Raw genomic sequence first — 18,410 nt, 5'->3', positions numbered from 1 at the left:
TCCAAAAATCCAGTTTTTCCAGTTCACCTGGTCAATTAGATTCAGAGGATTGACTCACGCTGACCAAAGTCACAGAAAACAGATGTATAAGTCAAAATGCCTATGTATAGTTTTGACACAGGACATATGGCTGCCTAGCAGATTGAAATATTCAGGTCTGTTGGTCAATGCATTCCCTTTCCTGTGAAGCAACCTGTAGGGGAATGCAAACGATGATCAAAAGGTCAACGTGTGAGTAAAGAATTGGAACAAGGGCTACTGGTGAAATAATCCAGCTGTGGTCCTTTGATGCATCATTTTCCACTAGAGGTAAGCATATGTCTGAACCCCAAATCAGAACTCAGGGCTTGACAAATAACTTTAGCCTGATTTATGAGCATCATTCATGCACTTAACTGTCTTTATTGGGGCTTTACTAACAAGTATAAATAATTAGATATATTTTGTTATATATTGAATAAACCACCACTATTAGAATGAATAAAATAACATTAAAAGACACAGCAAAAAATATATTTAATTCAATATTTGTGCCATCATTTGTGTCCAACATTTATCTGTCCAAGTTGATAGTTTGATTTTCTTTTAGTACTTATTTTCTATTGATGCTCTTTTTTCTCAATTATTGTTTCCTCTTTTAATTAAAACAAAAAATCTCTTAAGAAGTCTTTGATTGGGCACTGTGGCTCATGCCTGTACTCCTAGCACTTTGCGAGACCAAGGCAGGAAGATCACTTGAGTCTTGGGTCCAGGAGTTCGAGGCCAGCCTGGGAAACACATCAAGAGCCTGTCTCTACAAAAAATAAAAAATTAGCCAAGCATAGTGGCACACTCCTGTATCCCTGCTACCTTGGGAGGCTGAGGCAGAAGGATCATTTGAGCCCCAGAGTTCAAGGTTGCAGTGATTGTACCACTGCACTCAGCCTGGGCAACAGAGTAAGACGCTCAATGAAAACAGAAGTCTTTGAGCAATTTACTTGAGTTACAAAGAGCTATTTAGAGTTTCATTGGTGATGGAAGACAGTTGCAATCCTCAGCACTGTCCCTCAGACCTAGAAGCAATGACAATTCAGCAGCAATGAGCAACTTTAGCACTAGATATGATTTATAAATATTATAAATCATATTTATAATATAAATTATAAATCATTTATAAATATTATAAACCACTTCTTACTAAAAAGACACCAGAGATCCTTGGAAAAACAACTGAGTCATGATCTGGAGCAGGAGTTTTTTGATATAAGGATAGAACATCTTATTATGCCCCAAAGCAAAGGCAATGTCAAAGAATCCTGGCATGATGGCAATAGAATGTGGAGGCTAACTTGAAGGTGTTTTCTCTGGCCATAGTTGGGTCAGTCTAAATATGGAAAAAGATAATTTTAATAGAGTGAAACACATCAAATGTATAAAAATCCAATAGTTCACACAGTGATAATTTAAAAACAAATCAGTGATCACCTATGGAGACTGGAAGGACAATCAGCTCCTGACAGGCTGGTAAATAAAAGGAAAGGATCTTATCCTACCTTTGCCTTTTCTGAATAAACTGTATTTCAGTATAACTGAGTAGCTGACATGAGAAATTTCTTCTCTACAGAAGGATCACAGCTAAGAAAGAGAAATAACAGAACTAGAAAATCATCATTTTCAAATCCCTATTGAATTGATGGATCTAGGCAATGAACTGCAATGGCTACAAAAATCATTAGATGATAGGTTAATGAGGATCTTTATTATGGATGGATCAGGCTGACAACACCTAGCACTAACCCATCAACTTAAATCTATAAAAGTAGAAAAATCAGACAGCATTTTTTTCCTGATATGATACAATAAGAATCCATACCAAACCACCTTTAAGTCTTACAAAATGAACCTAAATCTAACCAAGGTCTACCTACCTGTTCACAAGAAATACAGGGATAGAGAGACAAGTTAAATGACACCAACACAACCAGTGAAATCTGGAATGTGGGAATTTCTGTAGGACAAATGACTCAGTTTCTTTGACAAGCATAAAAAGGGCGTGATAGTGGGGGAATGTAAAAGACTTAAGAAGAATATTGTATTGGTTTGGCTGCCATAATAAAACACAACAGACTGGATGCCTTAAACAACAAAAATTTATTTCTTGCAGTCTGGAGACTAGAAGTCTGAGCTCAAGGTGACAGCATGGTTGAGTTCAGGTGAGGGTTCTCTTCCTGTCTTACAGACGGCTGGCTTCTCATCTGTGCTCACATGGCTTTTCCTCAGTGCATGCTCGTGGAAAGAGCAAGATCTCTCTCCTCTCTCTTCCTCTTACAAGCCCACCAATCCTATGGGATTAAGGCTCCACCCTTATGACCTCATTTTAATCTTAATTAGCTTCTAAAAGCCCTATCTCCAAAGATAGTCACATCGGAGGTTAAGACTTCAACATATGAATTTAGCAGGGACACAATGCAGTCTATAGCATATATCAGTCACATGGCATGTGCGGACCTTGTTTGAATCCTGCTTGCAAGGAACCAACTGTATAAAGACATTTATGGGAAAATCAGCGAAATTGTCTTTGTTGTTGTTGTTTGAGATAGGATCTCATCTATCACCCAGGCTGGAGGGCAGTGGTGTAATCAGGGCTCACAGTAGTCTCAAATTTCTGGGCTCAAGTGATCCTCCTACTTAAGCCTCCCAAGTTGCTGGAATTGTAGGTACATGTCACCAGGCCTGGCTAATTTTTTTTCTTCATAGAGATGGAGCCTCCCTGCGTTGCCAAGGCTAGTCTAAAACTCTTGGGCTCAAGTGATTCTCTTGCCTTGGCCTCCCAAAGTGCTGGTATTACAGGTGTGAGCCACTACACCTAGTCTCATCAGGGAAATTGTAACATTACCATTAGATACTAGATGATAGTAAGGAATCATTAATTTTTGCAGATGTAACAAAGATGTTGTGGTTGCTTTCTTAAAATTTCTTATCTCTAGACATACATGCAGAAACATCTACCTTTGAAATTACATAAAGCCTGGGATTTGTTTTAAACTAACATATTAGGGGTGGGAGCAGAGGTTGGAAAGGAGATATAGATGAAACTAGGTCATCCATATATCAATAACTATTGAAGGCCAGGCACTGTGGCTTACAACTGTAATCCTAGCACTTTGGGAGACTGAGGTGGGAGGATCACTTGAGCCCAGGAGTTTGAGACCAGCCTGGTCAACAAAGTGATTCCCAATCTCTAAAAAAAAAAAAAAATACAAAAATGTTGCTAGGCATGGTAGCTCAGACCTGTAGTCCAGCTACTTGGGAGGCTGAGCTGGGAGGACTGCCTGAGGCCTGGGAGGTGGAGGTTGCAGCGAGCTGTACCACTGCACTGTAGCCTGAGTGACAGAGTGAGATCCTGTCTCAAAAATAAAACAAAATAAATGAATTTCTATGCACACCAGAAGACAGAGGTCCTCTTTCCTTGCCTAATACAGCCATGGCTCATGGTCCCAAGAAGCATCTGAAGCGGGTGGCAGCTCCAAAGCAATGGATGCTGGGTAAATTGACCAGTGTGTTTGCTCCTGATCCACCCACCTGTCCCCACAAGTTGAGAGGGTGTCTCCCCCTCATGATTTTCCTAAGGAACAGACTTAAGTATGCCCTGACAGGAGAGGAAGTCAGGAAGATTCACATGCAGCCGTTCATTAAGATCGATGGCAAAGTCTGAACTGATATACCCTACCCTACTGGATTCATGGATGTCATCAGCATTGACAAGATGGGAGAGAATTTCCATCTGATCTATGATACCAAGGGTCGCTTTGCTGTATATATTGTATTATACCTGAGAAGGCCAAGTACAAGTCATGCAAAGTGAGAAAAATCTTTGTGGGCACAAAAGGAATCCCTCGGCTCATGCTGCTCTCACCATCCTCTACCCTGGTCCCCTCATCAAGGTGAGTGATACCATTCAGATCATTTTGGAAACTGGCAAGATTACTGATTTCATCAAGTTTGACACTGGTAACATGTGTATGGTGACTAGAGGTGCTCACCTGGGAAGAACTGGTGTGATCACCCACAGAGAGAGGAACCCTGGATCTTTTGATGTGTTTAACAAGAAAGATGCCAAGGGCAGCAACTTTGCCACCTGACTTTCCAACATGTTTGTTATTGGCAAGGGCAACAAACTGGATTTCTCTTCCTCGAGGAAAGGGTATCCACCTCATCATTGCTGAAGAGAGAGACAAAAGACTGGTGGCCAAACAGAGCAGTGGGTGAAATGGTCCCTGAGTGACATGTTAGATCTTTGTATGTAACTAAAAACAATGTGGCACGATTCACAGCAAAAAAAAAAAAAAAAAAAAAAAAAAGCAACCGGCTTATGGGCACTTGGAGCTCTACACTATTCTCTCTACATTTGTGTATGTTTGAAATTTTTCATTACAATAAAACATCTTTTTAATGCAAGAAAAAGTGGAAGGGAGAAATACTCAAGTATTTCGACCATATACAAGGTGTAGATCTGCGTAGATCTCGTTAAATCCTGATTCAAACACACCAACTGATAAAAAGACTCTTTTTGAACAAATGTAACAAATTGGCTATGAGCTGCGTTAGATGATAGTATAGTTATTGTTAATTTTGTTAGGTATAATTGTGCATGGGTCTTTATTTTTAAGGTGTCTGTCTGTTAGAGATACATATCAAAGCATTTATATATTCTGGAATTTGCTTTAAAATACTAACAAAAAAAAACACCACAACAAAACAAGGAGGGTAGATGAAACATGATTGGCAGAATGTTGATAATTGTTAAAACTGGTCAACAGACTGGCAGAGTTTCATTATATTATCATCTGAAATTTTCTGTCATAAATTAAAAGAAATATTCATGAGACCATCATGTTCTGACCCAACGATGACAGGAAAAACTCACACATCCTCTTTCAAGTATCCTTGGGAGATTAATGTTTTCATGATAAAAATTGTAAGTATTTTTGTAAAGCTCTGATCCATAGCTTCCTTTTTCCCAGTCAGCAAGCAAGTTCTCATTAGAATATGACGCAAGGACATAGGGTTCATTGCAATGATCATCAAATCACAGAGTGGGAAGAACACTGTCCAAAAAAAATTCCCTCCCTACAGCAGAGTGTGTCATTCACAGTTTTCTGCAACTGAAACCCTGTTTTGAGATTTACCTTCCGAAGACCTTGATAGTGTATCACATTATCATATATATCCTGTAACAAAATATATACATATATATTGGGCTGGGCATGGTGGCTCACGCCTGTGTAATCCCAGGATTTGGGAGGCCAAGGGGGGGCAGATGACTTAAGGTCAGGAGTTCAAGACCAGCCTGGCCAACAAGGTGAAACTCTGTCTCTACTAAAACTACAAAAAAATTTCATATATATATATATATATATGAAATTATTAAAAAACAACCAGAACCAAAGTTGTTATTTTGGATCTTTGATTTTTTTTTCCTTGAGAATAATAGGAGTGTTTTCATCTAATAATAAATACCCTCTTGAAGGTTGAAACATTTTAATTATTTTAAATTATTTATTTTTTTAATTTTAAGAATAGGCATTTTCAGGAATATCATAGTCCTTATGGAAATATACAAATGAAAAAAATCATTTAAAAATTTCCCACCCCCAGCAGGGCTGGGTCACAGAACATGTTGACGTGGACAGAAAGAAAGAGTCACTCGTCTGCCTGGTACCCCAGTCATTCACAGGGGATGCCCAGTGGGCTTGAAAGGCGGGACTGAGCAAAATTGTTTCTAAATGAAAGTGGGAATCAGGGCATGTGAACTGTTTGGTGGAGAACCTCTGGGCTCCCTGATTTAACGTTTCAGTCTACCATTATTCCACTCCTCCGACGGTCTTCTGTTCTGAGAGGTATGGGCTGAGCCTGGCAAGAGCCCACGTCCCATGTCAACCCATCAGGGCCGCAGAAAAAGGCTGCCTGAGCTCTGGACCCTCCAGACTTGACAGCCGCGACCCTGAACCAGTGCTTGATAAACAGACCAGGCAGATGCCACACAGTGCCCCGCAGTGTCTCTGCCAAGTGACTCAAGAACCCAAACCATTCTGGGAAGGAGGAGCAGGTCAGTCAGCTTCTAAAAATACCCAAATAGGAGCACAGAAACATCCCATCGCTCCATGTCAATCAAGAGAAAGTCACAGAAGAGTATGTTAGCCAGAAATTAAAAAAGCAGCAGGAGAGGGCAGGAGAGCCCGGAGATGAAGAAAACTTCATTTAAAGGGTCATTTAAACACTGGCAGCATGGCCTTTAGGAGGCATCTGCTTGGAAAGCCTCATAAATGGTCTTTGGGTTATTGCCAGTGGTGGCATTTGCGTCAGGCCACCAAGGCCCCGCTGCTAGCTGGCCACGCTCAGGGAGGGCTGCAGACTCTGAGCACGCTATTGGTCTCAGGTCAGGCCGTGAAAAGTCAGCAAGATCACAGAGGAGCTGAGCCGGCAGGATTTTCCAGAAATCACCGAGGGCAAGAAGACCAGAGCAAATTATATGTGGGTGTTTGAAGCCCAGAGCGGAACACTGAAACAGCACCTTTGTTCTGCATCTCTATACCAGAAATAGCTGGAGACGTGGGCAAGGACCACCTTCGGGAGCAGGAGCACCATCTATCCACTAAGCAGCATCCCATATACTGCCTCCTGAGGAGAGGGGCCCACTTAAGAGGAAATGCAAAGACAAACATCCCAGGACAGCCTCAGGCGCCCATGCAGTCTAGCGATCACACTCCGCTGAGCCCCGCTGATCTCCCAGGCTGGGCCCTTCAGATCAGCAGCGGTGGTCCCCGTAGCCCCTCAGCTCTCCGTCCATCCCAGCCTGGCTGCCCTGTCTCTGTTCTCGTGGCTGAATATTCCAGTTTAGCCTGAAGTTGCCTCCTTACATAGTTTATATTCAGCTTAAAGGTTTCTCCATACACAGTGAACTGTAACCCAACTAGAAGTATAAACAGACTGTAAATTACTCTAGGAACAAGTAGCGGAGTCTCAGCCAATCACAACAAGCAGCCAGCTGTTCACACTGTGTGCAACTAAGGCAGAAGCCAGGCGGTAACCAGTCTGGCTGTTTCGGTAGTCACTGTCACTCTCATTTTTCTGTCCCTAAATCCTCTTCAACCATGAGGCATTGCCAGAGTTTCGCTAAACCTTTTCTGATTTTAGAGGCTGCCAGATTTGCAAATCATTCTTTGCTTAATCTAACTCCATTAAATTTACCTTGTCTAAAGTTTTTCTTTTCTTTTCTTTTTGAGACGGAGTCTTGCTCTGTCACCCAGTCTGGAGTGCAGTGGCGTGATCTCTGCTCCAACCTCTGCCTCCTGGGCTCAAGCAATTCACCTCCCTCAGCCTCCCAAGTAGTGGGATTTACAGGTGCCCACCACCATGCCCAGCTAACATGGTGGCTCATGCCTGTAATCCTAGCACTTTGGGAGGCCAAGGCAGGTGGATTATTTGAGACCGGGAGTTTGAAACCAGCCTGGTCAACATGGCAAAAGTTTTTCTTTTAACACAGGTCTTCTCCTGCCTTATCCTTCCTTGTCACCCAGGTTTCTAGGCACGCCTGCCTCCTAGCCAAGGGGCACTGGCCTAAGGCTTCTGAAGAGCATCACGCTTCCAGAAAGTTGAAAAATAAATTATACCTCCCTGACACATGCTCACCCCTCCTCCATCCCCATGACAAATTCCCTCCAAAATCATCACACTGCCTTTCTCTTCTCTTCCCCGGATGAAACTACCTTCCCCATAATGATTAGATGAGGAACAAACACCCATTTCTCCTTTAAAAAATCCTCCCAACTCATGAACCAGAGCAAAGAGCCATACAGGACAAAAAGAAATCTACCAATGTGTAGATCAGATTATTTTCAATTTGTACTTTATATTTGTGCTTTAGAATTTACAAAGACCAGCTGGGCGCGGTGCTCACACCTGTAATCCCAGCACTTTGGGAGGCCAAGGCAGGCAGATCACTTGAGGACAGGAGTTAAACACCAGCCTGTCCAACATGGTGAAACCCCGTCTCTACTAAAAGTACAAAAATTAGCCAGACGTGGTGGCGGATGCCTGTAATCCCAGCCACTCGGGAGGCTGAGGCAGGAAAATCACTTGAACCCAACAAGCTGAGATCGTGTCACTGCATTATATATAGCCTAGGTGTCGGAGTGAGATCCTGTCTCTTAAAAAAAGAATTTACAAAGACCTTTCCCACACACGATCACATTTTGGTCTGCCAACCACTAAGTGAGACAAGTATTACTAATCCCATGCTGTAATGTAGACGCTTAAACTTGAAGAGTTTAAGCAACAGTTCCAAGACCACCCACCTACTCAATGGCAGAGCTGGGATTCTAACCTTATAGAATTCTGAGTAATATCCTTCCTCCAATAAAGTGACAATAATAGCTACCTGTCTTGAGCATTTGCTATATGCCATGCCCTATGCTATGTACTTTACACACTTAAATTTAGTTAACACTCATGAAAACCCTATAAGATAATGCTGTGCTATTATTATGCCCATCTTAGGGATGAGGAAACTGACGCAGAAGAAGGGTAAGCAATTGCCGAGGTCATGCAGCTATACCATTCTACCCAATACCTTCCTAAATTTTTGCTATTCCTACTTCACTGCAAATCATAAACTCAAGCTAGGAAACAAAATAATAAGCACCCCAATAGAAAGTCTGGAAAGCACAGAGTCAACAGTTAAGACCCTGGCAAGAGAGGTTCATTTGCAAGCTATGCCCTAAAGCAGCAAGCTGCAGGTGTTGGCTACTAAAACCGTATAAACAGGCGCCACCAACTTATTTTAAGCCTCAGTGAAAAGGTTAGTGACAGTATCAGCCAGAGCCTGGCAGGAAACAGATGGCATGCTCCAAATTGCTCAACTGAAAAAAAAAACGTAATGAGGGGGCTATTTATGGAAGTGCAGGCAGGATGAAAGGAGTCTATGAGGGGCGGTGTTGTACCAGAGACAGCAAACGCAGGGAGTGGTTGCCCCCTCTAGGACTACAGGGGCAAAGGGACGGAACATGGTACCGCAGCCTAGCAACAGCTAGAGCTGGGAGACGGACTGCCTCCCAGACACTGCCAGGGCAGCCTTCCTCCCTTCCATCCCCACCAGGTGCCCCCGTTAGCTAGGAACGCTAGAGCTGTCACGCAAAGAGCAATGGTGAAGCTGTCCCTAGAGATGCATCTCTTGGGCCATAGTCAGGGTAGAGAGAGGTGGAGAATGAATAGGGATGAGCCCTGTCATCCTGACCCCGCCCACGCAAGGGCTTTAGCTGAAGCCACACAGCGTTTGAGCGCTAGTTGCTTCAAAACCAACACTTCTGGCTCCCGTTTTCTCTAAACATGCAACTGTGTTAAGCACACCAAACATTAAAGGGAGCACCAATATCTGGTGCATTTCCTTCCCCAGGGGCTGTGCCATCTTCCCTTTCTCGTGGAGTTCAATTAGTGACTGCAGGACCTTACTGCCTGGGCTCACATAACAAACAAAAGTTCCAGCCAGGTGCAGTGGCTCACCCCTGTAATCCCAGCACTTTGGGAGGCTGAGGCAGGTGGATCACAAGGTCAAGAGATCAAGACCATCTTGGTCAACATGGTGAAACCCTGTCGCTACAAAAAATACAAAAATTAACCAGGTGTGGTGATGGCGCCTATAGTCCCAGCTACTTGGGAGGCTGAGGCAGGAGAATCACTTGAACCCAGGAGGTGGAGGTTGCAGTGAGCCGAGATTGTGCCACTGCACTCCAGCCTGGGTAACAGAGCGAGATTCCATCTCAAAGATAAATAAATAAACAGGAGTTCCTTCTCAGCTCCTCTACCTTGATCAAGAATGGGTTGGTTCCTCAAGAAAATAATCATAGGACTGCCATATGATCCAACATTCCTACTTCTGCGTATATATCCACAAAAAGTGAAATTAGTGTGTGGAAGAAATATCTGCACCTTTGTGTTCATTGCAGCATTATCACACTGTAGCCAAGATAAAGAAACAATCTAAGTGCTTATTAACGGAGGGATGGTTAAACAAAATGGGACACACACCCACACATATTATATATATGTATGAGTATTATTCATTCATAAAAAAGAGGAAATATAATATACACATGAGTATTATTCATTCATAAAAAAGAGGAAATATAATATACACATGAGTATTATTCATTCATAAAAAGGAGGAAATTCTGTTCTTTGTAACATAGATGAGATTGCCAAAGGTAAATTTCTTATTCTGTTTCTTGTTACTATAACTGAATACCTGAGACTGGGTAATTTATAAAGAACAGAGATTCATTTCTTACAGTTCTGGAGGCTGGGAAGTCCAACAGCATGGCACTGGCATCTGGTGAGAACCTTCTTGCTATGGCATAGCCTGGCAAAGGTCATTACACCATGAGAGGGTGTATTAGTCAGGGTTCTTCAGAGGGATAGGACTAATGAAATATGTATGTATGGTGTGTGTGTGTATAGGTATACATGTATATAAATAATATAAATGAACTTCCCTTTACATATATATATGTGTGTGTATGTGTGTGTGTGTATATATATATATATATATATGTGAAGGGGAGTTTATTACGTATTAACTCATACAATCACAAGGTCCCACAATAGGCCATCTGCAGACTGAGGAGCAAGGAGAGCCAGTCTGAGTTCCAAAACAGAAGAACTTGGAGACTGATGTTCAATGGCAAGAAGTCTACAGCAGCACAGGAGAAAGATGCAGGTTGCAAGGTGAGGCCAGTCTCTCTTTTCACATTTTTCTGTCTGCTGATTAGATTGTGCCTGCCCAGATTAAGGATGGGTCTGCCTTTCCCAGCCCACTGACTCAAATGTCAACCCTTTTTTGGCAACACCCTCACAGACACACCCACGATCGATACTTTGTATCCTTCAATCCAATCAAGTCAACACTCAGTAGTAACCATCACAGAGGGCAAGAGCCTTTGTTCCAGCTCCGGGCTCTCTTCTTTGTCTTCTAAAGCCACCAGTCCTGTCGTAAAGAGCCCACCTTGATGAACTTATCTAATCCCAATTACTGTCCAAACACCAAAACTCCAGTCAAAATATGAATTTGGGGATTAAGTTTTAGCATATGAAGTTTGGAGGACACATTCAAATCATAGCAGTAAACATGGCACACAAAAAGTTAAGAACCCCTGAGTATGGTAGATGTCGCCTTGACTTGATCCTTAGTCTCAACTATAAAATCTTCCCCATGCTTATTGAATATGATTTGAATAATGACACAATTAGTTTAAAATAGATATTCTGACACCAAAGACCCCTCTGGGGTTCCAAATCTTTGTCTGTAGGAAGATCTTGTTCCAAAGGAGTGTTTCTAAACATGGCAGTGTGTCAGAATCAAAATGGCATCCCAACATGAGCAGGTCCTGAGGCACTGAACCATACCATCAGCATCAATTTCAGGCAGAATAGGTGGCTGGAAAACTTTTAAATGCAAACGCTATAGGCATCTATTAAAAAGCCTAAACTGGGCCGGGCGTGGTGGCTCACACCTTTAATCCCAGGACTTTAGGAGGCTGTGGCAGGCGGATCACCTGAGGTCAGGAGTTCAAGACTGGCCTGGTCAATATGGTGAAACCCCATCTTTATTAAAAATACAAAAATTAGTTGGACGTGGTGGCTCGCACCTGTAATCCCAGTTCCTCAGGAGGCTGAGGCAGGGGAATCGGTTGAACCTAGGAGGCAGGGGTTGCAGTGAGCCAAGATCATGCCACTGCATTCCAGCTTGGGCAACACAGTGAGACTACATCTAAAAAATAAAGTCTAAATTAAAAAAAAAAAAAAGTATACAATGAAAGTTAAAAGTTAAAATCCCTTCAGCTCTAGAACTTCACTCCCATTTCTAGAGGTAATCACTGTCAACAATTTGTGTTCTCTTCCTGAAGTCACCTGAGTGTGTACACACCCTTTATATGTACCATACACACTGTTCTGGGCTTGTGGTTTTTCTCTTAATAAGAAATTTTAACATCTCTCCACATCAGCATAGAAGAGCAATCTCATTCTTTTTCAATGGCTTTACTGAATGAAATCTGTATTTTAAAAAATTATAATTTAAAATATTTGAAGTACTGGGCCGGCTGTGGTGGCTTAAACTTGTAATTCCAGCACTTTGGGAGGATAAGGCGGGAGATCACATGAGGTCAGGAGTTCAAGACCAGCCTCACCAACATGGTGAAACCTCAACTCTTCTAAAATGACAAAAATTAAAAGTTAGCTGGGTGTGGTGACACATACCTGTAATCCCAGCTATTTGGGTGTGTGAGGCATGAGAATCGCTTGAACCCAAGAGACAGAGATTGCAGTGAGCCAGGATCACACCACTGCACTCCAGCCTGAACAGGACCCTATCTCAAAACAAAACAAAACAAAACAAAAAACTGAGGTTCTGGTGATGGACAGTGGTGTTGGTTGCACAATCATGTGAATGTACCAAATACTACTGAAACATACACTTAAAAGTGGTTAAAATGGGCCATGTGCAGTGGCTCACGTCTGTAATCCCTGCACTTTGGGAGACTGAGGTGAGTCAATTGCTTGAACCCAAGAGTTCAAGACCAGCCCAGGAAATATGGCGAAACCCTGTCTCTACTAAAAGTATGAAAATTAGCCAGGCATGGTGGCGTGGACTTATAGTACCAGCTGCTTGGGAGGCTGAGGTGGGAAGATCACTTGAGCCCAGGAATTGGAGGTTGAAGTGAGCTGAGATTGCACCACTGTATTCTAGCCTGGGCAACAGAGAGAGACCCGTCTCCAAAAATATATAAATAAATAAAATGGTTAAATGGTAAATTTTATGTTACGTATATTTTACCACAATTAAAAAGAAACAAACAACTTTTTGAAGCTCCCCAAGTAATTGAGCTGCATTGCTCGTCCTGACCCTGGTCCGGTCACCAGCCTGACATTTTGGAGATGCCTGCTCTCATTTTGCCTCTTTGCCACCATTCTGAGGCCACTCATTGCAGAGAAATTAAAAGCAAAAAGATGAGTTGTATTTCTTCACGGAAACAATTCTCTCCCCTCCACGGTGGCTGCTGACACGGAGCTGTAGCGGCATGAAAGGGCTCCTTCCTAAGCCTGCCAGGAGTCAGCAGACAGCTGCTATGGTGTTGGTGCTACTGACAGCCCCTGTGCTCCAGGAGGACAGAATCCCTTTCAGCTCCGGAATGCCTTTCATCCTCCGTGTTGAAAAGCTCTGTGGAAATTAGGCCAGGGCTTGTGAAGCGATTCAAGCCCAGGCACACACAGCCCAAAAAGTCTGTGGTGGAGAAGTCTGTCCGGAAACCTACCCTCCCCATCCCTGTTAAAGCCTCCCTGGACTTTCTTTTACTAGCATTTTCACACCCTTGATCCAGCTAAAGGGCTTGGAAAAAGTCTTTTCACATGTGATATGTTCAGATAAGTTAAATCCCCTGAAATTCAGCGCGACGTGGTGTATCTGTGCAGTTTAGTGCTGCTCCATTGATCCACAGACTTGGGAGCAGTTCAGATCTGAGGGAACAAAAGCTGGTCCAGGGACATCACTGTCAAATCTTCAACCCACAGGCAAGCTCTCCCAGCACCTCGGTCACTCTGTGTCACAGCAGTCCATGGAAGTTTTGCCTTGGCTACAGGCAGACACTTGACACAGAGGATTTTGTGACCTGGACGAGTTACTGTGGTATGCAAAATTCTTTCGTCTGCCTGTTAAGGAATCACTTAACGCCTGGGAGGACCTGTCTTGATATTTTCCACGTTCACACCATGTGGTTCCTAGGTCTGGCCAAGTCTCATCAGTTGGGTCCTGCCAGGGAGATGACTCCATTGGAGACCCCGGATTTTCCTCTCCCTGGCTGGTTACTCCTAGGTCATTGCACTCAACATTTCAGCATTTTGTGGAAGTTTTCTTAGGTGTGGTGAGGTGTGGCTGTGACCTCATCTCATAGGTTAATTCGAGATTTGTTTCCATTTTCTCCTTCCTACACAGCGGCCACTATACTACGTGTCACTTCACTGTAGCTTCTCACTGTACACCACTGCCATCCACTGCACTGGCAACACAGTGTCCACGTGCTCAGGAACTGTTCCCTTGGTTGGGTTTTTACCTGCTCCCATATCATTCCTTTCAGCTACGGCAGCCTTCCCTGGCAGGCCTGGTTCATCTTTAAGAAATGGGGCCGGGCACAGTGGCTCACACCTATAATCCCAGCACTTTGGGAGGCTGAGGCGGTCAGATCACGAGGTCAAGAGATCGAGACCATCCTGGTCAACATGGTGAAACCCTGTCTACTAAAAATACAAAAATTAGCTGGGCATGGTGGCACAGCCTGTAGTCCCAGCTACTCGGGAGGCTGAGGTAGGAGAATTGCTTGAACCCAGGAGGCAGAGGTTGCGGTGAGCCGAGATCGCACCATTGCACTCCAGCCTGGGCGATAAGAGTGAAACTTCGTCTCAAAAGAAAAAGGAAATCATGGTAGCAATACTTACATCAAACCAAATAGACTTTAAGACNAAGAGCGAAACTCCGTCTCAAAAAAAAAAAGAAAAAAAGAAAAAAATGGAACCCGGCCAGGCATGGTGTCTCATGCCTGTAATCCCAGCACTTTGGGAGGCTGAGGTGGATGGATCACGAGGTCAAGAGATCAAGACCATCTTGGCCAACATGGTGAAACCTCATCTCTACTAAAAATACAAAAATTAGCTGGGCGTGGTGGCGCACGCCTGTAGTCCCAGCTACTCAAGGGGCTGAGACAAGAGAATTGCTTGAACCTGGGAGGTGGGTTGCAGTGAGCCGAGATCAGGCTGAAGCCTGGTGACAGAGCGAGACTCCATCTCAAAAAAATTAAAAAAATGGAACCCAGAGGGTGAGACCTGGCTGTTCTATTTGGAGAACTGGGGCCGCCACTCTCAACGTGTTTTCCTGCTTTCCCTCTGAGATCAGATGTTCTCAGACTCTATCCTGAGCCTGAAATCCTGACAATTGCCCTATAGTGAGGTATGGGAGTTGGGAACAAGCCCTGTGAAAGTCAAAACAGGCCCCTGAGCTCCTGGCAACTGGGTTTCCTAAGATAAAGGTCTTGCTCCGGTTGCTGGCTTGCCATGGTGCCAAACAGCCCGTGATAGCCTCCTTATGGGACAGCTGTTCTCCAAAAATTAACCAGTTCTGGTGTGCATTTCAAGAGATTTTACTTTCGGCACAGGAAACAAATATCAGCTTTTCATTCTGGTTTTTGTGCTCTAGGTAGCTAGCTGGCAACTTTTGCCTACCCCGAGACTCCCGAGAGATGGCCCACCCTCCACCATCAGAGTCCTGTGCTCTGTAATCGCTTTTGCTTGAATTCTCAATCAGAGCTAAATCTCTTCCCCACCTTTGCACCCCAAGTCCACCTGGGTGATACAGCAGTCTTTAAGGATGGGGACCGGACAGGTATGGTGTGGAAAGTTACCTCTAGGTCAGTGGTTCTCAAAGTATGGCCCCCACTCAGCAGCGTCACCTTCACATAGGGAACTTGTTATAAATGCAAATCCTCAGTCCCACCCCAGGCGTGTTGAATCCGGGGCTGGCTCCAGCAAGGCCCCCAGGTGAGTCTAATGCATGCTCACTAAGGCCACGGCTTTAGGTGAGGCTTTGTTTGCCCTCCAGCTGTTCCTTATCACAGGGATCCACAACCTCCGGGCCATGTACCTGTACTGGCATTAGATTCTCACAGGAGCACAAACCCTATTTTGAACTGTGCACGGGAGGGATCTAGAGTGTGTGCTTTTTATGAGAATCTAATGCCTGATGATCTGTCACTGTCTCCCATCACCCCCAGATGGAGCCGTCTAGTTGCAGGAAAACAAGCTCAGGGCTCCCACTGATTCTACATAACGGTGAGTTGTAGAATTATTTCGTTATATAGTACAATGTAATAATAATAGAAATAAAGTGCTCAATAAGTGTAACGCACTTGAATCATCCTGAAACCATGCCCCTGACCCCTGGTCCATGGAAAAAATGTCTTCATGAAACCGGTCCCTGATGCCCAAAAGGCTGGGGACTGCTGCCTTATAAGAATCACAGTTTTAGCCTGGGCATGGTGGCTCATGCCTGTAATCCTGGCACTTTGGGAGGTTGACATGGGAGGATCACTTGAGGCCAGGAGTTTGAGACCAGCCTGGCAAACATACGGAAACCCCATCTCTAATTAAAAAAAAAAATAGTCACAGTTTTAGAATAGTAGCTATCAGCCCCAGCTGCATCTTAGGATCATCTGGGGAGGTTTTATAAAGTATAGATACCCTGACCTCACACCTGGAGGTTCTGACTGAATTCACCTGCTGGATCACAGCTCTTCAGGTGATTCTAATGTTCGGATAGGGCTTTAAGAACTATTCATGGCTGAGCGGGGTGGCTCACACCTGTAATCCCAGCACTTTAGGAGGCTGAGGTGGGTGGATCACCTGAGTCCAGGAGTTTGAGACCATCCTGGCCAACACGGTGAAACCCCATCTCTACTAAAAATACAAAAATTAGCTGGGTGTGGTGGTGCACACCTGTAGTCCCAGCTATTCAGGAGACTGAGGCAGGAGAATCGCTTGAACCCAGGAGGCAGAGGTTGCAGTGAGCTGAGATCATGCCATTACACTCCATCCTGGGCTACAAGAGTAAAACTCCTGTCTCCAAAAAAAAACCACCACTCCTCACAAGGTTCTCCTGGCAGAGTTAGGCAGCCTTATGAGTAACCACCCATTTGTTCCTCACAACCTCCTCCCAGCATAGAAGTAATTTATTTTTTGCAATTCATCATGATCACTCATCAGCCAGAGAGGTAGCAAGACACAGGACAAAGCATTGCCAGGTTCGGGGAGAGACTTGGATTCCCAACTCAACCCCTCACTGGCTGCAAGCCTTTGGGAAAACTAAATCATCTAATCTTTCTAGGCCTTAGTGGCTTCCTCTAAAAAGTAGGAATTATATTAATAATTACTGGATAGTCTGTTAAGGTCTTTTCCAGGAAAAAAACAAATCTTTGGTTCTAAGACCTGAAACGTCTTCAGCATAGAATTGCTAATATTGAGTTGTCATCCTTCAGGATGAGCAGAAAATATTGTGAGTCAGTCCATTTTGTGTTTTCTTCCAGTATTTACAAATAAAAGAGACTGGTATTCAGCACACGGATGCCAAGAAAGAAGCCATGACAGTGGTATGGCTGTACTGCTGCTCCATGCCCTAGAATGTTCTAATGGGCATCAGTAGCTGCTCAAGAGAGAGACTTCCATGCTTAGCGTGCCCCCCACTGCCACCCTTCATGTTCACAGACATCTGCCACTTAGCTACCCACCCTTCCTCTTGACTCCTCTTCACTTACCTTGTTTTTTTTTTTTTTTGAGGTGGAATCTTACTCTGTTGCTCAGGCAGGAGTGCAGTGGTACAATCTGGGTTCACTGCAACATCTGCTTCCTAGGTTCAAATTATTCTCCTGCCTCAGCCTCCTGAGCTAAGGCATGGAGCACCACCATGCTCAGCTAATTTTTGTATTTTTAGTAGAGATGAGGTTTTGCTATGTTGGCCAGGCTGGTCTCAAACTCCTGACCTCAAATGATCCATTCACCCACCTCAGCCTCCCATAGTGCTGGGATTACAGGTGTGAGCCACCATGCCCAGCTTCTCTTCACTTTTCTTTCTGGAAAAGTGAAGAGACCTGAAAAACCTACAATAATCAGCCTGTGATTATCTCCATGGAGCTCATCCATTCAATCCCACTATCATAAAGACTCCTATGAAAAACAGGTTGAGTGTTTCAGGAAGGAGAAGGTGAATAGGTGACGTGTTTCCTGAGTTAGTTGCTTAATTAAAAAAATTTTTTTTTTTTTGCATGTTCACTTCCTTCCCTGAAAACAAAATAGTTTGGTATTCCCCTCCCTCCTATACCCCCACAAGAGGAAGTAACGGCATTAGAAGGCTGAGAGAAGATCGTAAGTTGTTTCAAGCTGATAGTGTGTCCTCAATACTATGTTAAAAGCCAAGTAAACCTGTAATTTCTAGGAATCTCTTTGGAGAGAGAGAGAAAAAAGCTATACAAGGACTCCATGAATTTGGTTAGAGAACACAGCCAAGCCTTCCCATGGTTGGGGTCACCATGGAGAGACAGGGATGTGTCCCACATGCTGGTATCCCAACTTCAATTCTTCTGCCCACTCTGGACTCCATTTCTGTAATCAGGGAACCCCCATCCCTTCTCTGGAGGAGAGGTGCAGGAAAGGGCTTCAACAGGCATTGGGCTCTGTAAGTTCTAGTCCCTTTCCCAGCCTGAATTTGGGAGACTCACGTGCAGTTGGCCAATAATGACAGTCATGCTTTTTATCCACAGGGGATTAGTATGTCTTGATCA

The 18,410-nt window shown here is 43.9% G+C and overlaps 1 pseudogene; it reads left to right on the top strand.

Moving 5' to 3' along the window:
• The first annotated feature begins 3,463 nt into the window (after positions 1-3,463).
• Positions 3,464-4,297, top strand: LOC108299194 (annotated as a pseudogene).
• The last annotated feature ends 14,113 nt before the right edge of the window (positions 4,298-18,410 follow it).

This window comes from Cebus imitator, unplaced genomic scaffold (genome assembly GCF_001604975.1).
Source record: "Cebus imitator isolate Cc_AM_T3 unplaced genomic scaffold, Cebus_imitator-1.0 Scaffold21, whole genome shotgun sequence".
In the NCBI taxonomy this organism is placed as follows: domain Eukaryota; kingdom Metazoa; phylum Chordata; class Mammalia; order Primates; family Cebidae; genus Cebus; species Cebus imitator.
This window is presented reverse-complemented; position numbering and strand designations above follow the sequence as displayed.